The sequence below is a fragment of the Schistocerca nitens genome, chromosome 3 (assembly GCF_023898315.1).
Source record: "Schistocerca nitens isolate TAMUIC-IGC-003100 chromosome 3, iqSchNite1.1, whole genome shotgun sequence".
NCBI classification, from domain to species: domain Eukaryota; kingdom Metazoa; phylum Arthropoda; class Insecta; order Orthoptera; family Acrididae; genus Schistocerca; species Schistocerca nitens.
In genome coordinates this window covers 916,752,458-916,770,240 of record NC_064616.1, presented here as the reverse complement: position 1 = coordinate 916,770,240, position 17,783 = coordinate 916,752,458, and positions in this window count along the sequence as shown.

The following is a 17,783-nucleotide window of genomic DNA, read 5'->3' as shown; positions in this document are numbered from 1 at the left end:
GATCAGAACCTGAACCTGACGGCTGAACACAGTTTAACTCATGTCGGTAAACTAGTGCCGCACGCAAAAATGCGTATTCGTAGTGTTTGTCGGTATCGGTCGTGTACTGCGAGAAGGCGACGGATGTTCTACATACACTGGTGTGTCAGTCCAACTGTTTGTTTCACTCGTCGATTACCATTGTGCGACTGCGAGACAAGCAGCGGCCCTTTTTGCTCACGGTTACAAGGAGGCCGCGAGCCGCAAATCCCGTGGACAATCGCAGATAGCGCGCTGTATTGTGCCGAATTTATGCCCGGCTTAGGTAAGATTTGAGTAGCCCTTCAGCGCTTACTCGTTACGCGAGCGGTGTAAATAACCTGGATGGCCTTTGGAAACGGAAATTACAGTGAAGCTGTGGGGCGCGTATACAGCTCGTGTGATTAAACAGTTGGCGGGCGCAAACAAGACCTGGCGAGAGGCGCATTCCAGCAACATAATATATCGCGGCCGGCGTAATAATTGGGCACGCGCAACAAATGCCCGCGAGCGGCGCTGCGCTGCTCCAGATAACGCTAACTGAATTACTCGCCCTCCTGCAATTAAGGCCGAGAGGCGCGCGTCAACCGCGCGGTTGACCTTAATCCACGGCCGCGCCATTGTTCCACTTCAAAACAAAGATTATTGTACGCCTTGCGTGGCCTGCCTGCAGTTTAATTTCTATACGCATCGCCAAGGATGCGGCTTAGTGGCCGCGTCGTAGTTTCTGTTTTTAATATGGCGTTTACGTAAATCACGGACAGCGCTCGCTCTTCACTGCAGCGGCCTGCGCTACTGGGTACTCGCGTGTCCCCGTATGTGCCAGGGTACGCCTCCAAGTCTCTCTTCTGGTTGATTTTGGTCTTTACAGTTGATTTCCTGTCGTTGTTGCGTTAGCTTTACGAGTTTTCAGTGCGCCGCCGCAGTCGCTATCTGTGAAACACTCCAGCGTTTGGCGGTAGACCAGGAGGTAGTCCACTATACAGGCACATGTACTCAGAAAACCACTTACGGAGCACAGCAGAGGGTACCTAGGGGTAGCGGTTATCGGTGAAAATACCAGTTTTCGGTTATATCACTTTGTTTCCAGCGGCTGTTTAATCGGACTTTTAAAACGGCTTAAAACAACCAGTTTCCGAAAAAAACAATTTTCGCATTTTTATTCCTATTACTTCCTGTAATAAACGTATAAATGGAACAATGACTGAAAAATTTTTACTCCTTTAGTTCTAAGATACATAGAATCAAAATATTAAATTATATAGCCACATAAAAAGAAAGGCTTAGGGGTTGTCAACCAATGAGGGCTACGGGGGGACGAAGCCTCTCCGTCGTTTCTAGGTCCCCGGTTCAATACACACACTACACAATGCACTTCTTTGCTATTAATTGTACACTCCTGGAAATGGAAAAATGAACACATTGACACCGGTGTGTCAGACCCACCATACTTGCTCCGGACACTGCGAGAGGGCTGTACAAGCAATGATCACACGCACGGCACAGCGGACACACCAGGAACCGCGGTGTTGGCCGTCGAATGGCGCTAGCTGCGCAGCATTTGTGCACCGCCGCCGTCAGTGTCAGCCAGATTGCCGTGGCATACGGAGCTCCATCGCAGTCTTTAACACTGGTAGCATGCCGCGACAGCGTGGACGTGAACCGTATGTGCAGTTGACGGACTTTGAGCGAGGGCGTATAGTGGGCATGCGGGAGGCCGGGTGGACGTACCGCCGAATTGCTCAACACGTGGGGCGTGAGGTCTCCACAGTACATCGATGTTGTCGCCAGTGGTCGGCGGAAGGTGCACGTGCCCGTCGACCTGGGACCGGACCGCAGCGACGCACGGATGCACGCCAAGACCGTAGGATCCTACGCAGTGCCGTAGGGGACCGCACCGCCACTTCCCAGCAAATTAGGGACACTGTTGCTCCTGGGGTATCGGCGAGGACCATTCGCAACCGTCTCCATGAAGCTGGGCTACGGTCCCGCACACCGTTAGGCCGTCTTCCGCTCACGCCCCAACATCGTGCAGCCCGCCTCCAGTGGTGTCGCGACAGGCGTGAATGGAGGGACGAATGGAGACGTGTCGTCTTCAGCGATGAGAGTCGCTTCTGCCTTGGTGCCAATGATGGTCGTATGCGTGTTTGGTGCCGTGCAGGTGAGCGCCACAATCAGGACTGCATACGACCGAGGCACACAGGGCCAACACCCGGCATCATGGTGTGGGGAGCGATCTCCTACACTGGCCGTACACCACTGGTGATCGTCGAGGGGACACTGAATAGTGCACGGTACATCCAAACCGTCATCGAACCCATCGTTCTACCATTCCTAGACCGGCAAGGGAACTTGCTGTTCCAACAGGACAATGCACGTCCGCATGTATCCCGTGCCACCCAACGTGCTCTAGAAGGTGTAAGTCAACTACCATGGCCAGTAAGATCTCCGGATCTGTCCCCCATTGAGCATGTTTGGGACTGGATGAAGCGTCGTCTCATGCGGTCTGCACGTCCAGCACGAACGCTGGTCCAACTGAGGCGCCAGGTGGAAATGGCATGGCAAGCCGTTCCACCGGACTACATCCAGCATCTCTACGATCGTCTCCATGGGAGAATAGCAGCCTGCATTGCTGCGAAAGGTGGATATACACTGTACTAGTGCCGACATTGTGCATGCTCTGTTGCCTGTGTCTATGTGCCTGTGGTTCTGTCAGTGTGATCATGTGATGTATCTGACCCCAGGAATGTGTCAATAAAGTTTCCCCTTCCTGGGACAATGAATTCACGGTGTTCTTATTTCAATTTCCAGGAGTGTATTTGCAAAGCCTTTTGCACACAGTATCTAAATATGCCGCTGAACGTATCTACAAAATTATATCATTGCATCACAATTATATCACGTGATATGACGTCATAAACAGAGGTGCGTGAAAAAATGTCTCATCGTGCACGAAATTTTTTACATTTTATTCTTTACTACTAATACGCTCCTATAGTCGAACAATTTCAAGGAAATCCCTGACACCTGGCAGCTCCCTTGACAGCTTTCAATTGCGAAGCGCAAAAGGCTGTTGGCGAAAACCTTAGCCGTCTACACACCGAGCGAGGTGAGCCAGTGGTAGTGGTTAGCGCACTGGACTCGCATTCGGGAGGACGACGGCTCAAATCCGCGGCCGGCCATCCTCATTTACGTTTTCCGAGATTTCCCTAAATCGCCTCAGGCAAACGCCAGGATGGTTCCTTTGAAAGAGGACGGCCAGTTTCCTTCCCCATCCTTCCCTAATCCGAGCTTGTGTTTCGTCTATAATGACCTCGTTGTCGATGGGACGGTAAACACTAATCTCCCCTCCTCCAATAGCCATCTATAGAGCCCTTAAGAGGCGTTGCCATAGAGACGTTTACAAAATCGCATTGTAGACAGACGAAACAGCTGTACTTGTAGATATGTACGTTATACATTTTTCTTTGTACGACTGTTACATAATTTCCAAAATTGTTGTTACTTATACAGTTCATGTAAATCAAATTTTTTCGCTATTACACTACAAACACAGTTCATTTTTTATATCCCCCATGAACCATGGACCTTGCCGTTGGTGGGGAGGCTTGCGTGCCTCAGCGATACAGATGGCCGTACCGTAGGTGCAACCACAACGGAGGGGTATCTGTTGAGAGGCCAGACAAACATGTGGTTCCTGAAGAGGGGCAGCAGCCTTTTCAGTAGTTGCAGGGGCAACAGTCTGGATGATTGAGTGATCTGGCCTTGTAACATTAACCAAAACGGCCTTGCTGTGCTGGTACTGCGAACGGCTGAAAGCAAGGGGAAACTACAGCCGTAATTTTTCCCGAGGACATGCAGCTTTACTGTATGATTAAATGATGATGGCGTCCTCTTGGGTAAAATATTCCGGAGGTAAAATAGTCCTCCATTCGGATCTCCGGGCGGGGACTACTCAAGATGACGTCGTTATCAGGAGAAAGAAAACTGGCATTCTACGGATCGGAGCGTGGAATATCAGATCCCTTAATCGGGCAGGTAGGCTAGAAAATTTAAAAAGGGAAATGGATAGGTTAAAGTTAGATATAGTGGGAATTAGTGAAGTTCGATGGCAGGAGGAACAAGACTTTTGGTCAAGTGATTACAGATTTATAAATACAAAATCAAATAGGGGTAATGCAGGAGTAGGTTTAATAATGAATAAAAAAATAGGAGTGCGGGTTAGCTACTACAAACAGCATAGTGAACGCATTATTGTGGCCAAGATAGACACAAAGCCCATGCCTACTACAGTAGTACAAGTTTATATGCCAACTAGCTCTGCAGATGATGAAGAAATTGATGAAATGTATGACGAGATAAAAGAAATTATTCAGGTAGTGAAGGGAGACGAAAATTTAATAGTCATGGGTGACTGGAATTCGTCAGTAGGAAAAGGGAGAGAAGGAAACATAGTAGGTGAATATGGATTGGGGGGAAGAAATGAAAGAGGAAGCCGCCTTGTAGAATTTTGCACAGAGCATAACTTAATCATAGCTAACACTTGGTTCAAGAATCATAAAAGAAGGTTGTATACCTGGAAGAATCCTGGAGATACTAAAAGGTATCAGACAGATTATATAATGGTAAGACAGAGATTTAGGAACCAGGTTTTAAATTGTAAGACATTTCCAGGGGCAGATGTGGATTCTGACCACAATCTATTGGTTATGAACTGCAGATTGAAACTGAAGAAACTGCAAAAAGGTGGGAATTTAAGGAGATGGGACCTGGATAAACTGACTAAACCAGAGGTTGTAGGGAGTTTCAGGGAGAGCATAAGGGAACAATTGGCAGGAATGGGGGAAAGAAATACAGTAGAAGAAGAATGGGTAGCTCTGAGGGATGAAGTAGTGAAGGCAGCAGAGGATCAAGTAGGTAAAAAGACGAGGGCTAATAGAAATCCTTGGGTAACAGAAGAAATATTGAATTTAATTGATGAAAGGAGAAAATATAAAAATGCAGTAAATGAAGCAGGCAAAAAGGAATACAAACGTCTCAAAAATGAGATCGACAGGAAGTGGAAAATGGGTAAGCAGGGATGGCTAGAGGACAAATGTAAGGATGTAGAGGCTTGTCTCACTAGGGGTAAGATAGATACTGCCTACAGGAAAATTAAAGAGACCTTTGGAGAGAAGAGAACCACTTGTATGAATATCAAGAGCTCAGATGGCAACCCAGTTCTAAGCAAAGAAGGGAAGGCAGAAAGGTGGAAGGAGTATATAGAGGGTTTATACAAGGGCGATGTACTTGAGGACAATATTATGGAAATGGAAGAGGATGTAGATGAAGATGAAATGGGAGATAAGATACTGCGTGAAGAGTTTGACAGAGCACTGAAAGACCTGAGTCGAAACAAGGCCCCGGGAGTAGACAACATTCCATTAGAACTAGTGATGGCCTTGGGAGAGCCAGTCATGACAAAACTCTACCATCTGGTGAGCAAGATGTATGAGACAGGCGAAATACCCACAGACTTCAAGAAGAATATAATAATTCCAATCCCAAAGAAAGCAGGTGTTGACAGATGTGAAAATTACCGAACTATCAGTTTAATAAGTCACAGCTGCAAAATACTAACGCGAATTCTTTACAGACGAATGGAAAAACTGGTAGAAGCGGACCTCGGGGAAGATCAGTTTGGATTCCGTAGAAATGTTGGAACACGTGAGGCAATACTAACCTTACGACTTATCTTAGAAGAAAGATTAAGAAAAGGCAAACCTACGTTTCTAGCATTTGTAGACTTAGAGAAAGCTTTTGACAACGTTAACTGGAATACTCTCTTTCAAATTCTGAAGGTGGCAGGGGTAAAATACAAGGAGCGAAAGGCTATTTACAATTTGTACAGAAACCAGATGGCAGTTATAAGAGTCGAGGGGCATGAAAGGGAAGCAGTGGTTGGGAAAGGAGTGAGACAGGGTTGTAGCCTCTCCCCGATGTTATTCAATCTGTATATTGAGCAAGCAGTAAAGGAAACAAAAGAAAAATTCGGAGTAGGTATTAAAATTCATGGAGAAGAAGTAAAAACTTTGAGGTTCGCCGATGACATTGTAATTCTGTCAGAGACGGCAAAAGACTTGGAAGAGCAGTTGAACGGAATGGACAGTGTCCTGAAAGGAGGATATAAGATGAACATCAACAAAAGCAAAACGAGGACAATGGAATGTAGTCAAATTAAATCGGGTGATGCTGAGGGGATTAGATTAGGAAATGAGACACTTAAAGTAGTAAAGGAGTTTTGCTATTTAGGGAGTAAAATAACTGATGATGGTCGAAGTAGAGAGGATATAAAATGTAGACTGGCAATGGCAAGGAAATCGTTTCTGAAGAAGAGAAATTTGTTAACATCGAGTATAGATTTAAGTGTCAGGAAGTCGTTTCTGAAAGTATTTGTATGGAGTGTAGCCATGTATGGAAGTGAAACATGGACGATAAATAGTTTGGACAAGAAGAGAATAGAAGCTTTTGAAATGTGGTGCTACAGAAGAATGCTGAAGATAGGGTGGGTAGATCACGTAACTAATGAGGAGGTATTGAATAGGATTGGGGAGAAGAGAAGTATGTGGCACAACTTGACTAGAAGACGGGATCGGTTGGTAGGACATGTTTTGAGGCATCAAGGGATCACAAATTTAGTATTGGAGGGCAGCGTGGAGGGTAAAAATCGTAGAGGGAGACCAAGAGATCAATACACTAAGCAGATTCAGAAGGCTGTAGGTTGCAGTAGGTACTGGGAGATGAAGAAGCTTGCACAGGATAGAGTAGCATGGAGAGCTGCATCAAACCAGTCTCAGAACTGAAGACCACAACAACAACAACAACAGAAAACTGGGAAAATGAATCCCCAAGCAATGCCGGGTTTTTCAGTTAGTAGTTTATATATACAGTAACAGAAACATTAGAGGTACTATTACGCTGTGTAATGACACACCCGACATCACTTCCATTTCTGTTGAACATTTGCCGTTCGATAAAACGTACTGTGTTCTACTACGCAAAAAATCATCGGGCTAATGACATATCTGTGAAACACTCTACATGTTTGGTAACGGGCAAATCTATTAGTGTGAAGACGAGACAGGCGTTCGCTAAACATACTGCCTGGAGTGTGATGCTCTGAGGGCCAGACGGCGAACAGAACGCGGAGCATCAGCTAGAAGCGACGGAAATGTGGATAACTAAACGCAGAGAAAAACGAATCACGATGAGAAATACGTTTGAAGGCAAAACACTGGGTCGATACACACATGACTGCTTCGAATCTTGAACGGAAACTAATGTGAAGCGGGAAAACGACTAAAAATGGCTGCAGCGAAAAAGTTAAACTTTTAGAATATGCTGAGTTACGACACGTAAAATTCTTTACGTTCAGCAGTAAAATTTATTTAGTTTAGCTATAGCAAAGCTATGTAAAACAAATAGCGCCTATTTATTTAAAAGTGTGAGAAGTTTTTAGAGAGAAACGGTGTGCATTCGATAACATCAGGAGAGAAACGCGAGAGATATCACTCGCTTCCGGTGCATCTGCGAGTTGCTTCTTGCTGAGTTAGAATAACATAGGAAGGCACCATTTGCCGTACTGAAACAGTTCCATCCGTACCCGATAAGAAATTTCCTCTTTCATCTGACATTAATTAATCACCTTATTTTTATAATTTAAAAAACTATTTTCTATGAGACAAGACACAAATTTTAATTTACGGCTGCGTCACATTGCAAGCGATGAATAACAAGCACAGAAAAAAAACTTTAGGAAGTAGGGTAACAGCACCATCGTTTAAATATGAGTCTATCAGTTTCATTCTTTTTTCTGGAATGTTTCTGACGTTTGCCATTTCGGAAGATTAAAACCTGGAATACACTTTTTAATTTCTTCTTGTTAGTTTTTCGGGCTATTACAGTCTTATATCAATTTTACCCAATGAGTTTTGAGAACCTTTCCTTTTTCAGGGAAGATTTTCCAGTTTGCTTGGTCTAACTGTAAAAATTTTGTTTTACCTTAAAATTCTATAAGGTACGTAAATTGCTCTAGTTAATGTAGAACGATATCGTGAATTAATTTGATTTGTGAGGAAGATATTAATAACGTATACTAAAGACATACAACCTATTACAGACTTACTAATTTTATTAAAGTTTCTTCATTCCATCAGTGAAGCACGTTTAATAGTGTTTTCACTAATGATTTGTTCTCGTTCTTCCGTATAACTTTAGCCTTTCGTTGATTTCTCTCTCGTGGTTTTCGCAAAGGATCGTTCGTTCTTTACCGGTTGGTCCCCCGTCCCCTGAACCTGTTGCATTCCGTCTAAAATTACTTTTCTTCAGTACATCCTTTTCTTATATTCTTGACTTGTTGAGATTGGTTATCGCTTCGGGAAACTATTTTTGTTGCATTTTGCTTTGGTTAAAGAAAATAAAAGTTAACCCCGGTAGTTTGCCACAGTGTACTACTAACAAATCTTCAAAGAACCGTTCTCCAATTATTGTATACGTGGAGCTCTGCCTTCTGTCTGTGGGTGCAGTTCTTGTGGAGTCCCGCTGTCACCTTCTGGCCCAGTATTCATCGGGGCATTTTCCTCTCTCAGTTTCTAACGTCCTCCAGTTTCCTCTTTCCTGTCATGTCTCCAGTGACTTCATCGTGAACGGGACCTCAAATATCGGTTTCGTGTTATGTCCAGTGTTTCCCTGTGTACAAGTGCTCGATTGTATCAATATTTTTATTATTAGATCCGTATGAAAATGCTTCCTTGCGGTAGGTATCCTTGCTTAGCTGATAAGCCACATCCGTTTTGAAACTTCCTGGCAGATTAAAACTGTGTGCCGGACCGAGACTCGAACTCGGGACCTTTTGCCTTTCGCGATCAAGTGCTCTACCAATTGAGCTACCCAAGCACGACTGAGGCTGCGTCCTCACAGCTTTACTTCTGCCAGTACCTCGTCTCCTACTTTGCAAACTTTACAGAAGCTCTCCTGCGAACCTTCCTCGAAAGAACGGACCTCAGTGTTTCACGAGATTGTGTAAATTAGCGTGAAATATCAAAACATAATGTTAAGCTGGTGTCACACCAACTCTCGACCTTTCTGACATTTATAGCACTGTCTTTTCAAAATGACGACATTTTTATGAGATATTTAATAATCAAAAAGAGGAAGACGTTCACGGATGAGAGAAACCGCGACCTGCCTTTACACACACACACACACACACACACACACACACACAGACAACAAAAGATACTGGAGAAAGAGAGAGAGAGAGAGAGAGAGAGGAGAGTGGATAAGATTAACCGTGGGATCAAAGAAGAATTTTTCCAAAAGAGGAAGTCCACTGTGAACGTTGTGCTTCCCTTCTTTGCCTCAGCTTACGATGGACCATTTGGTGATTATACAACGCTGATTCTGCAGCTGAAAGCCTGTCTTATCACCACAATCGTCAGTTGCGCTAAGGGTAGCTTTTATATTGTGTGTTAAAACATTTTTTATATTTTTTATATTATGCTGAAGGAATTTTGGGACGTTAGCTTTTCCCTGCAACGTACCGTTCTCTAAACCATAATATCAGTGCCAATACTGATGCAGCTAATCTCAGCTCGACGAATCTAGTAAAAAAGAGGAAATCTAAAAGTGGGGGACGGGCTATTAAATTGTAACATCTCGTCGAATTCTAGGTCATTAAAGCATTGGTTCAAATCGACGTGGGTGCAAAAGGGGTTTGGTCGTGTATTGCGGAAGGAACTAACATCGTGTTCACCTCAACAGCTACATCTGTTTTAGATAGTACTTCGGAAGACTCAATGGAGTGCGTGGTAGAGGGTACTTCCTTTCAGTATTAGCTATTTTCTGTCTTATTCCATTCGTATGTTGAGTGAGAGAAAAATTGATGTCTATATATCTTTGTACGCACCCTATCATCACGAGAAATTCCCGGTGATAGCAGCAGATTGTTGCACTGTCGTCTCCAAATATAGATTCTCTAAACATACCCACGAGGTTCTCGGGAAAAAGTCGTCTTACTTATAATTTATGTTCTCCGATCATCTGTATTTCACTTTCATATGGTTTATTCCGATTTGTTACGATTATTGTAGCACTTCTCTGATTTCGTTCGATTTTGGCCAGTATGCCTTCTTGATATAGAATTCAGACGCATAAACAGTACTCTAGAACTGACCACACTGGTGTCTTGTACGCAATTTCCTTTGGAGGTGAACCACATTTTCCCAGAACTGTTGGAAGTCTTCCATTTACCTGCTACTGGCCGTGCGTATTCGTCTGAATTCGTGTTGCTTGTTAATATTACCTCAAAATTTTATGTCACGTGAAATGTTGCGTGTTTACCACCAATCTCTCTTAATCAATTACTGTCGGTTTCATTTTCTTTGTTACAGACATTATCTTGCATTTATCCACATCTTTAGAGAGCTGTCATCGATTACATTAATCGGCAAATTTGGTTCAAAATGCGTTTCCTTGTGGTTCTCCTGCCACGTTACTTTTCTGTAGACATCGCAGTCGACGAGCAATCCGATAGTTTTTCGGTTCCTATCTGATAAATAGCCCGCCCGGTTGGCCGTGCGGTCTAACGCACGGCTTTGCGGGCGGAAGGAGCGCCTGGTCCCCGGCACGAATCCGCCCGGCGGATTTGTGTCGAGGTCCGGTGAACCGGCCAGTCTGTGGATGGTTTTTAGGCGGTTTTCCATCTGCCTCGGCAAATGCGGGCTGGTTCCCCTTATTTCGCCTCAGTTACACTATGCCGGCGATTGCTGCGCAAACAAGTTCTCCACGTACGCGTAAACCACCATTACTCTACCACGCAAACGTAAGGGTTACACTCGTCTGGTGTGAGACGTTCCCTGGGGGGGGGGGGGTGTCCACCGGGGGCCGAACTGGGGCGGTGGTGGGGTGAAGTGGACTGCCGTAGTCGTCGTGGGGTTGTGGACCACTGCGGCTGCGGCGGGGACGGAGCCTCTCCGTCGTTTCTAGGTCCCCGGTTAACATACAATACAATACAATCTGATAAATCGTTTATGTGTACTGGGAACAGTGAAGGTTGTTTTAGGCTACCTTGAGACAAGCCCGATCTTAGTTTCGTTTCTGTTGAATTTTGGTAGAATGTGTTTGTCTTTGTTAATCAATCCAGTGGCATATTTGGGAATATCCTGGCTGTTACTTGGCAACGTGGTACAGTCGTGAACGCCTTTTGAAAAATTACTTTCCACCTACATGTACTTATGCAAGATATCGTGTATGAGTAAAGGAAGATGTGTTTCACTCGAGTGGTGTCTTCCAAAATCTGGGTTTATCAATTGAGGGAAACTTTATTTGCTGTTGGAACTTAATAATTTTGAGTTTATAATATCCTCAAGGATCCTCCAACATACAGGCGCCAGCACTATTGGTCTATAATTCTGTACACTCATTCTTTTACCCTTCTCGTGCGGAGGTATGATATTCGCTCTTCTCCAGTCATCTGAGACAATTTTCTGCGCAAGAAACTTTCAATAAATGTACGATTGGAAAGGGGTTGAATTCGCAGATTATTCAATGTGAAATATAGCTGGAATTCCGTCAGTGGCTGGTGCCTTGTTCGCTTTGCTTAGTTTTAATTCGTATCCGTAATGATGGTGCTTTTATTAATATTTTTCAGTTGTGCGTCCCAGCGGCCGAACGTTGGTAGGTAGAGTACTCATGTGTAGATACATTTAGAAATGTAATATTTCTACTGCCTCTCTGCTCTTGTCAGTTCTAACACCAGACTGACTGAATGGAGACTGAATGGTGGTATGGACCCATTTATTGACATTATATGACTAAACCGTCCAAGGTTTTTCTGACAGATCTGTCGCCAGAATCTGACTGTGGAAATTATTATAGCTTTTCTCGGAGATGAACGACTTGTCATTAGTTTTATCTAGGTTTCCCTACAGTCTCTTTTGTAGCGAGAGTATAGTATCCTCTGTTTCCGCAACATTCTCCTAGAAGTACCATTTTGCCAAGAAGGGCCTTTTTCCAACTTTTATTACATTACTAGATACGGAGTTATCTAGACTGTGGACTATAATATCTTTAAGCTTCAGTCACAACTGTTCTGCTTTTGTCTGGTTTGAACTAAATGTTCGGAGTTCGCCTTTTAAGTATGTTGTTTGCGACTGTTATCATTTTGACCAAATACACCTGTGATTCTGAGAAACAGCAAAAGTCCTAAATGTGTCAGCATGGAAGGACCTTTCGTGGCTAGGGGCATACATGTGGAGCGCCCAGACGGCTACGGGCGTACGTGTATGTCCGGCAGGGAGAACAGCCAGACGGCTACGGACGGGTCTGAATGCTAAGGACATCCATGTCTGCCTGGGCGCAGGAGCAGGCAAACGTGCCCTGTAGAATGGCGACCTGCTCTTGTACGCGTTTCAGCATTCCTGCCAACGCTGTCATTATCTGCTCTTCGTCGTGAAACTGAAAAACGCTACATCTTTCACCTGCTCCTAGTTTCTTTCTGCTTACGAGGCGATATTATAGATACAAATGAGTTCCTAACCTGCAAAAGACAAGTGATGCAAACAAGCATATTGTGAAGGGCATGAATTATACTAATGAATTGACATATCAGATCTTAGAAAAGGAGAATAGTGAGGAAGATACGAGCAGTTTCTCAGCAACACACGGCTGCACGGAACAGGAAACGACTCTCACGATCAATTAAATGTAATTCTAAATGCAAACATATTAGGTTAGGCTTTACCACGACTGTTACTGACATTAAATGAAACAACAAGTTTACTGTTACCAGTCACTGTTTATTAATCTCCACGACGCGTTTCAAAGGTTTAAACCTCCATCATCAGGTGGATTTACGTTTGTTAGTATGACATCTGTTTGTTTGTGTGTTTGTATGTGTTGTGTTAGGATTATTTGGAAGAACTTGTGGCACTATCTAGTGGACAAACAAAACACTATTTCACAACATAGTTTTGGGTTTTTGTCAAAAGAAACCCAAAACAATGTTCTGAAATAGTGTTTTGTTTCTCCACTAGACAGTGCCACAAGTTCCTCCAAATAAACGTAACACGAAACACACACAAAACACACACACACACACCCACACACACACTTGTCATACTAACAAACGTAAATCCACCTGATAATGGAGGTTCAAACCTTTGAAACGCGTCATGGAGATAATTAAACCGTTACTGGTAACAGTAAACTTGTTGTTTGATTTAAATGTAATTTGATTTCCTAATCTACAAAGTACACATGCTACAAAAATATATAATATTCAAATGCCTCTAAGCACTGTGGACTCAACATCTGAGGTCATCAGTTCCCTAGACTTAGAACTACTGAAACCTAACTAATCTAAGGACATCACACACATCCATGTCCGAGGCAGGATTCGAACCTGCGACCGTAGTAGCCGCGCGATTCCGGACTGAAGCGCCTAGAACTGCTCAGCCACAGCGGCCGGCACATGTAATGTGAAAGGGAATGAATTATCGAACAGAATTGGTGTATCAGGTGTTAAAAAAGACGAACAGCGCAGCATAATACGTGCAGTGTCTCAGCGACACCCTCTATCGCGTGAAACAGAAGACGGTCCGAGTTTTGGCTGCCTTCGGTAGGATATGTTCACTTTAAAACTATATATCTTGAAAGGTATTTCTCGGGTGGTAAAGAAATTTTAATAGGTTATAAGCACGTATGTTGGTAGCGTAAATCTCAAGTAACATAATTTTCCAATCAAAAATAAAAAAGTTATTGTCATTTTTCTAAACTAACTTTTTCTCGCCCGGGCTAAAGTTGTAACAGAAAGCTTGGATTAGTTTTGAAGTCCTCTGTCGTGGCTATCAGAAATTGCAACCATTCTGACGGCACAGTTTCATAGAGATTTTATAAAGAGTGTTATTGAGGAGGGATTTTGTGCGCGCTGGAACGTCCGATTAGCCGTAGTCCGCAGCGGGCGTAGGGCTGCGTCAGCCGCCCGCCGGCTACACGCACAATACGTTCGCCCCTTCAGCCGGCCGGGCAGGCAGAACGCTCCTTCCTAGCAGCCGCGTACGGTTAAACCCCGATGCTCCGAGGCATAACAGAACGTGTTTAATACGGGAGCCATGTCGCTTCGTGGGAGGGCTACGGTTTAACGCCTAATTAACTTAGTGACTTCGAGATCGTTAAACGGAGAGCCCGCTACTTAGTTCGACAAGAATAGAGAATGGTAGTGATTTTGACTTTATTAAAGGCACTACACCAGTATCCGCCTGAACTAGTTTAGACAAATCGTAGAAGTTGTAGATTACCACGTCCGGACGGAAGTTTAGAGCCAGATCTTATCAAACACGAGCCCATTGTCGAATGAATAGGAGTCGCTATATACACTATGTAACCAAAAGTATCCGGACAGCCCCAAAAACATACGTTTTTGATATTAGGTACATTATGCTGCCACCTACAGCGAGGTACTCCATATCAGTGACCTCAGTAGTCATTAGACACAGTGAAAGAGCAGAATGGGGCAGTCTGCATACCTCACAGACTTCGAACGTGGTCAGGTGATTGTCACTTGTGTCATACATCTGTACGCGAGATTTCCACGCTCCTAAACATCTCTAGGCCGACTGTTTCCGATGTGATAGTGAAGTGGAAACGTGAAGAGACACGTACAGAACAAAAGCGTACAGGTCGGCCTCGTCTGTTGACTGACGGAGACCGCCGACAGTTGAAGAGGGTCTTAATGTGTAATAGGCAGATATCTATCCAGACCATCACACGGGAATTCCAGACTGCCTCAGGATCCACTGCAAGTACTATGACAATTATGCGAGAGGTGAGAAAACTTGGATTTAACTGTCGAGCGCCTGCTCATAACCCACACATCACGCTGGTAAATGCCAAACGACGCCTCGCTTGGTGTAAGGAGCGTAAACATTGGACGATTGGACAGTGGAAAAACGTTGTGTGGAGTGACGAATAACGGTACACAATGTGGCGATCAGATGGCAGGGTGTGGGTATGGCGAATGCCCGGTGAACGTCATCTGCCAGCGTGTGTAGTGCCAACAGTAAAATTCGGCGGTGGTGTTATGGTGTGATCGTGTTTTTCATGGAAGGGGCTTGCACCCCTTGTTGTTTTGCGTGAAACTATCACAGCACAGGCCTACATTGATGGCTCAAATGGCTCTGAGCACAATGGGACTTAACATCTGAGGTCATCAGTCCCCTAGAACTTAGAACTACTTAAACCTAACTAACCTAAGGACATCACACACATCCATGCCCGAGGCAGGATTCGAACCTGCGACCGTAGCGGTCGCGCGGTTCCAGACTGTAGTGCCTAGACCCTCCTGGCCACTCCGGCCGGCCCTACATTGATGTTTTAAGCACTTTTGAAGAGCAATTCGGGGATGGCGACTGCATCTATCAACACGATCGAGAACCTGTTCATAGTGCATGGCCTGTGGCGAAGTGGTTACACAGCAATAACATCCGTGTAATGGACTGGCCTGCACAGAGTCCTGACCTGAATCCTATAGAACACCCTTGGGATGTTTTGGGCCGCCGACTTGGTGCCAGGCCTCGCCGACCGATATTGATAGCTCTTCTCAGCGCAGCACTCCGTGAAGAATGGGCTGCCAATCCTGAAGAAACCTTCCTGCACCTGATTGAACGTATGCCTGCGAGAGTGGAAGCTGTCATCAAAGCTAAGGGTGGGCCAACACCATACTGAATTCCAGCATTATCGATAGAGTGCGCCACGAACTTGTAAGTCAGTTTTAGCCCGATGTCAGGATACTTTTGATCACATAGTGCACCTGTAAGGTAGAATGTTCCAAATTTTTGGACGTACGTATTGAGTAAGAAACAAATTACTCAGCAGTTCAAACAACGAAGGTCAGCAACTTTTGGCGCTTGTATTGGAAGGAAACAAATCAATGTTTTGCGTTTTTACACGTATTAATATTTAATCCCATACCATTCTGGGGTATTCCATCAGCTAGGAAGTGTCGATTGGATGAAAGTGGTCAGTAAGAATAATGTGCAGTGTCCACCCAGAGTCACCTTCTAGAAGTCTTCTCAAGGAGTTATGCATTTTAGCCGTTATTTCACAATTTGAATATTCGTTAATGAATTTCGTTATAAATATATCATCGCAATTTGAGAATTGTAGTGATGTCCACAGCTACAACACTAGAGGAGAAAATTATCTTTATTACACATTACTAAAGCTGTCAGGGGCGTGGAAATTAGTTCAGTAAGCAGTCACAAAAATCTTTCGTAACTGAGCTTCGAATGATAGCTTCTGGATAATTTCTTCTGTCCCGTAAGATTTTTATAATTAAAAACTGGCATCATGTGTTGCAAAAAATAAAAAAATACTAATTTTAAGTATATTACTTGTTGTATGAGTAACATGTATAGCTAGCTTGAACGTGTGCATTGAATACTTCCACATCATTTTGATAAATATCGTGCAAATGATCTATACAACATTTAGCAAACTAACTAATTCATCACCATCTATGGCAGTAAATCTATAGCTTGCTCGCACGGTAAATGTTGAAACTGTTCTAGCTCCAAATGAGATTGTTTCTTGGCATACAGTCAAAACTGTGATGAAGAGAAATGTAGTATAATTTTATGTTATGCTATGAACTAAAAAATAAAGTCCAGTTCTTGAAATTTCTGCTCACTTGAAGCGACATCATATAAAACAAAAAAACTAATAACAACTCGTTACTTTCACTGCCGTTTCTGGAATACATTCCTAGTGGCTTATAATGCGCTTGTTCGCCAGATTCTTGAGTATTGTTCATCTATCTGGGATCCCTACCAGGTAGAACTAATAGAAGAGACAGAGAAGATCTAACGAAGAGCGGCGAGTTTCGTCACGGAATCGTTTCGCTGGCGAGAGAGCGTTACATATATGCTAAACAAACTCCACTGGCAGAGGTTACAAGAGAGACGTTGTGCATTACGGAGAGATTTACTATTGAAATTTCGGGACAGCACGTTTCTGGAGGATTCGGAAAACATATTATTCTTCCCCACATACATCTCGCGTATTGACCACGAGGAGAAAATTCGAGAACTTAGAGCCAATACAGAGGCATACTGACAATCATTCTTCGCACGCAGTATTAGCGAGTGGAACAGGGTTGGAGGTATCAGATAGTGGTACCGAAAGTATTCGGTAGCCCGTGGAGTATGATGCAGATGTAGATGTGTTAAGCTATTAGTACACTGGTGTGCTGAAGTGTACAAGGTAACTGAGAACAACAGAACTGACATTTGTATTCAAAGACAATGATTTCACTATTGTCACAGTGATTCATGATGGCCCCCTGCACATTACAAAAGGCGGGACACGGTTCTTAATTGGGTGTTTGATCACCACTGACGGCAGTGCATCCTCTGCGAGCTGTGCTGGCCACAAAGCAAATCAGGAGTTCTTGTGACAGAGCGTTCCATTTCTCCACCAGCGCGACTGAAAGTTGCTGGATGGTTACTGGCCACGTGGGCGTTCTGCATTACGTCTATCTAACTCGTCCCACACGTGCTCGACGGGTTTTAAATCGGGGGAACCGACAGGAAAAACCATTCACCGAATATGCTTTCATTCCAACAGCTTCTCCACTTTCCCTGTTCGATGCGGTCGTGGACTGTTGTCCATAAAAATAAAGTCATTGCTGAATGCATCCCTGAAAAGTCGCATATGGGGAAGGGGCGCAA